Below are 5,994 nucleotides of genomic sequence, written 5' to 3'. Positions count from 1 at the left end.
CATAAACAGTGCCACAAAGATATTAAAATCCAGTACATGCTCATCAGTATATTTCCTATTTCCTCTGTTGCTCTTTAAGTAGCTGGTCATGAAACTCTCTATAAAAGATTACATAATTAAAGATGAATCTTATATGTCCTTGGTAAAAACAGATAACAATGACTTTAAGTATCCCTCCTATCATTTACTTTAGCATAACTAATAGTAATTTTATTAGGTTTTAGTTATTGAATAAGGTTACAAGGAATATAATTTACCTAGCATTAAGGGATTATGAAAAAACAAAATTTTGAAATGAATGATTGAAGATGGGAATAAATGTATAAATAAATTAGTCCCAGCCAGCCCGCCAGTTATTTTCAAGAACAAAACACAGAACATTAGCGCCATCTGGAGGCAGACGTCTATTCAAGCCATAATGTATATATGAATCTGGAGAACCTCAGTATTCACATATGATAGCAGAGATGGCCCAGCCCTGCATGGTACTAAAGGGTAGCACACACAGGGCTGTCAAGTACTTGACATGTGGCTGGTCCAAACTGAGATGTGAGTATAAATACACATTAGATGTAGAAGATTTAAAATGGAGAGAAGAATGCAAAATATTCATGGTGTTTATATTGATGACATGTAAATATATTTTCAATTATTCTACATGAGTTTAATTTGATAATTTTACTGTAGTTGTTATTTCACCTTTTCATGGTGTTACTACAAGTTGAAAATTGCATAGTTGGCTCACATTATCTTTCTGTTATCCATCAGCATTATCCAATGTCATTGTCATTCCATTGCTCAGAATACAGGCCAGAGACAGTAGCACGGATCATTCCTTTCCTGGGAGCTGGCAAGAAGTGTAGAATCCCAGATGATCTCACCCCTAGCCTACGGAGTCACAATTCACATTTTAGCAAAATCCCCACATGATATGTACATATTTTAAGTATGAGACTGGCTAATGTAATCCAAACCTCCTTTCTCTGGTTAGCTGAAAACTGATTCCATGATGTTCTGGGAGGTAGGGAAACCTCCACCACCCACTCCCTCATGCCCAAGATGCTTTTGCCATTGGAAAAAAATTCAAATGGGAGATCTACTGAAAAGGAAAGAAAAGAAATTTTTAAAAAGCTGGGCACGGGGGGGGAGGGGGGAGGCTGGGAAGAGATGTGAAGGGTAAACAAAGGAGGAGGCTGCAATGCTTGGTAAGATATGCACCATTATCCTGCCCATGTAATTGTAACTCCTCTGTACAGTATGTTTACAAATAAAATAAAATAAAATTTAAAAAAAAAAGCTGGGCACCAGTGGCTCACACCTGTAATACTAGCCATGCCGGAGGCGGAGATCTGAAGATTAAGGTTCAAAGCCTGGGCAGAAAAGTCTGTGAGACTCTTATCTCCAATTAACTAAAAAGACAGAAGTAGAACTGTGGCTCAAGTGGTAGACTGCCAGCCTTGAGTGAAAAAGCTGTGTAGAGTGCCCAAGCCCTGCACCAGTAACAGCACACATGCGCGCGCGCACGCACACGCACACGCACACACACACACACACACACAAAGAATGGAAAGGAAAGGAGAAAGAGAGAAAGAAAAGGAAGAAAGGAAGGAAGGAAGGAACAAAGGAAGAAAAGAAGAAAAGAAAGAAAGAAAGAAAGAAAGAAAGAAGAAAAGAAGGAAGGAAGAAAGGAAGGAAGAAAGGAAAAGGAAGAAAGGGAGGAAGGAAGGCAGGGAAGCAGGCAGGCAGGCAGGTAGGCAGGCAACAAAGAAACAAAGCCAGACATACATTATGGAAACATGTAAGTGCATAGGATGTCCTAAGGGATATTTGTAACTGAGTAATTCTTCAGCATTTGAGCATATTAGTAACTACTCTTGGAATGAGCCTGGGATGCCTAAGCTGTACTACAAAGAACAAGCCCAATGTTTGGACTCAGTAATGGCCCCCCTCCGGCCCCGCCTCTCCAGTCACTGAGTCAGTAAAATAATATTTGAAAGAAAATGAACTGCAGTTTTGTTGCAGAGCTCCTTCTGGAACCATCTACCCATCCTTCGAATATCCAGATGCTCAGGATGGGTTTAGCACATTGTAGAAATATTGGTTGGATGAAAAGATTCTTTCTGCTGATTAAGTTCTATATCTGAGGGAGTGTCCCCTTTTTCATGGTGTCTGCTAACAATGTGAAGACATTCAAGAAAATACTACAGCTAAAGTTAGTGGTGCTTTTAGGCCAAATTCCTTTTGTAACTAAACACATTGTTAAGGAAAAATTCCAACATAGATTATCTAGCCTTGGTTAGGAAAACATAACGTATGACATAAAATGACAAGATTTTGTTTAACACAGCATACTGCCAGATAATTCCAAGGAACAAAAATGGCTGAAAATATTTTCATTGCTTTTTGTCAATATTTTTCTAAGACACTAATTAAGCCTAATCAATTTCGTATGGCAGTGTACATGACCCATGTTTTCTCTCCAAAAATAATTACCTTCTGCGTGTCAAATGGAAAATGTAGATGCAACTTAGGAAATGAATTTCTGTGTTCTATGCATTGAATGTAATATGGAGAACAGGAAGCATATTAATGAAATGACTTCTTTAAATGATGTAAGTCATATAGGAAGGAAAGCTCACCTCCCACACTCTTCCTTTTAATTGTTCCATTTCCTCATGTTTTATCCATTACGAATGGCATGTTTTACCATTAACCTCAGTGAAATAATGGTACTTCAATACTGCTTGTTGTGTACAATAATAAACTACTATCACATATAATTATTGCAATGGGAATCATAAAAACAATAGACCAAAATATTCATGTGTATGTCAATAATTTGGAATGAACATTTGCTGCCTTACAATGATTCCTCTATTGATGGCTGGAATTTCTATTGAATGAGTCATTCATTAATATTTATGGGGAACCTATGTGTCAGGCACTAGAAATATACCAGGGAATAAAATAGCCCAGTCTATTCTCCTGAACTATCTGGTCTAGCAAAAAGACAAACAATAAACACATAATTATAGATTACATGGGAGGTGGGTCAGAATGTGGGAGATTATGTGAGAAGTAAGAAGAAATGCAAAAAATATGGGGTATGGTTTTATAAGATCTTTTTGCTTTTTTATTGGCAGATATTTATTGCACAAAGTAAATGGTTTAATTATGACAATTCTATTTAAGCACATATTGATTACCCTGTTTTCATCTCTTGTCTAACCTATCTGCTCCTGTTGGTTTCCTTCCCCTTCCCAAATAATCCTTCTGCTACTTTGTCTTTTTTTTAAATCTAGACTCTGCATATGAGATAAAACATGGAATGTTTGTCTTTCTGAGTCTTTTACTTAACATATTGCTCTCTAATGCAATCCATTTTCTTAAAATGATATTTTTCTTTATGGCTAAATAATACTCCATTGTGTATATACATATATGTATCACATTTTTATCCATATCCATTAATGGGCAGCTGATTAATGGGCACTTGCTATTGTGAATAGTGCTTCAATATGAGTGTGCAGCTAACTCTATTGTATATTAACTTTGATTCCAGGAGTAGTAGTTCTGAATCATCTATGGTGGTTTATTTTTAGTTTATGGGGGGAACCTCTATACTGTTTTCCATTCTGGCTGGACTAATTTGCATTCCTACCAACAATGTGCAAGATTTTCTTTCTTCTGTATGTACTTGCCAGAACTTGCTGTTGTTTTCCTGATAGTGGCCATTCTAACGAGAATAATCTTAATGTCTTGCTAATTTGTGCTTCCCTGATGTTGAACATGTCTTTATGTACTTCCTTTTGAGAAGTGTCTGCTGCATTCATTTGCCCTTTTACTGACTGTATTGTTTGTTCTTTTGGTGTTTAATATGTTGAGCTCTTCATATATTCTGAACATTAATTCCATCAGATGAGTAGCTACCAAGGGTTTCTCCCATTCAGTAGGCTGTCCCTCCACTCTGGTAATTGTCCCTTTTGCTGTGCAAAGGCTTTTTAATTGATGCAATCCCAGGTGTCAATTCTTCCTATGATTTCCTGAGCCTTGGCATCACAGACATTGCCTTACATTTATATGTTGAAGGATTTTTTAGGGTCTTCTCTTTTAACGTACATTTTGAGCAGAGACTCAGAAGAAGCAAGGGAGGGAATCAGGTAGACCTATGAGAAAGAGCAGCTAGGTCCACTGGGAGAAGCAGAAAGGCCCCAAGGCAAGCACTTGCTTAGAGGTTGAGCAATAAACAATCAAGAGACTCATCTGTTAAATCACCATTAGAAGGAATTACTTAACCACTGTTTTGAAAATACACCTTAAGCACCAAGGCAGGAAGGAAAACAAATTCAAAGATTGTTGTAATCCCATCAGGTGGTAGGACGGCTTAGACTAGAACGTTGGGGCAGGAGATGATAAAATTATATCAAATTCTACACATATTTGAGGTAAAACCAACAGAATTTGGAGGGAGATTTGATGTAGTATATGGAAGATAAGAGAAAACTTGAAACATTTTTAAGCAATGAATTTTGAAGAATGTTGATACCAGTTTCTAGAGAAAGACATGAGTAAATTGAAGTGAAGAGAGGGAAGAATCAGAGATTGCTTTTAAAAATAAGATTTATTAAAAATGCATTCTTTAAATTGAATAGTGTTCCAGGGGGTGGTCAACCCCAGGGCTTGGTATTATTTCTAGCTCTGAGACTGCTCGAGATCATGATTGGTGTTGGGGGAGGGGTATAAAAAAACCTGAAATTGGGGCTGGGAAGGTGGCTCAGTGGTAGAGTGCTTGCCTTGCATGCATGAGGCCCTGGGTTCAATTCCTCAGCACCACATAAGCAAAAAAAAAAAAAAAAACCTGAAATTATTATGGGGCATAGATTTGGGCTGGGAAAAAGAAACAACAAAGCTTCTCAAAAGCATTGGCTTGGCTTGGCTTCTACCTGCAATCCTAGCTTCTAAGGAGGCTGAGATCTGAGGATTGGAAGTGCAAAGCTGAAAAATCCATAAAACTCTTTTACCTCCAATTAACTACCATAAAGCTGAAAGTGAAGCTGTGGCTTGAGTGGTAGAGCAACAGCTGTAAGAGGGGAAAAAAACCAAGTGAGAGTGTGGGGTCCTGAATTCAACCGCAGCGCGCGCGCACACACACACACACACACACACAGCAAGAATGTGAGCTCCAAATAGACAACACTGATCTTATAAACCCCTGTCCTGAAGGTCCTCAACATTGCAGATGATAAACCTACAATAATCTTTGATGAAGCTAACATGTGAAAGCCCTTTTTCAAAGAGTTGAGCAAACTTTTTTTTTCTATAGTAGAAAACTCAGTATTGTTGAAAAGCGATGTCAAGAAATAGCATCATCACGATGTGGAGGCAAATGTGCAAAGAAACAGCTGTTGGGGAAACTCGGCGAGTGGAGTTTTCGTGGCACTTTTTCAACGACAGCTAGTTTACGTGCAACGTGTGCTTTACACGTTCACACGAAGATACATACCCATGCTGAACATGCTGAGACACTGTTCATTCTCGCGCGTGGTTAGCCAAGTACCCCTATCCTGACAGATTGCAACCTGATGTCTTTTAGGTCGCCTTTCTTTCACTTCCTGCGCCGTTTCAGTTGCCATAGGCGGCTCCGCGTGGGTTCCGCGCTCAGGATTGTCATGCCAATGGCCGAGTGGCACTCTAACACGTCAGTGCACCACAAGGCCCGGTCCGCCAACATGCAACTGATCAGGGTGTTACCATTTTTCCGTTGGACACCAACCAAGACGGGCACTTGCCAGCACGCGGTCTCGCTTGCGAGTGGGGAAGTCGCAATCCAGTTCCACCTGGGCAATCTCTGGGTCCAATCAGGGGACCGCGCGCGCCTGAGCGAGGGGGTGTGTCCGGGGCGTGTCGAGGGGGCGTGGTTTCACGCGTGGCGTCACCGGCGCCCCGCCCTCTTCAGGCCGGCGCGCCCGGGGCCCTCTCTAAGTAAGAGCGGCG

Source organism: Dipodomys merriami, unplaced genomic scaffold (genome assembly GCF_024711535.1).
Source record: "Dipodomys merriami isolate MVZ:Mamm:240054 unplaced genomic scaffold, mDipMer1.0.p SCAF_9, whole genome shotgun sequence".
Classification (NCBI taxonomy): Eukaryota; Metazoa; Chordata; class Mammalia; order Rodentia; family Heteromyidae; genus Dipodomys; species Dipodomys merriami.
The sequence above is the reverse complement of the archived record's forward strand: the minus strand, read 5'-3'. Positions refer to the sequence as shown.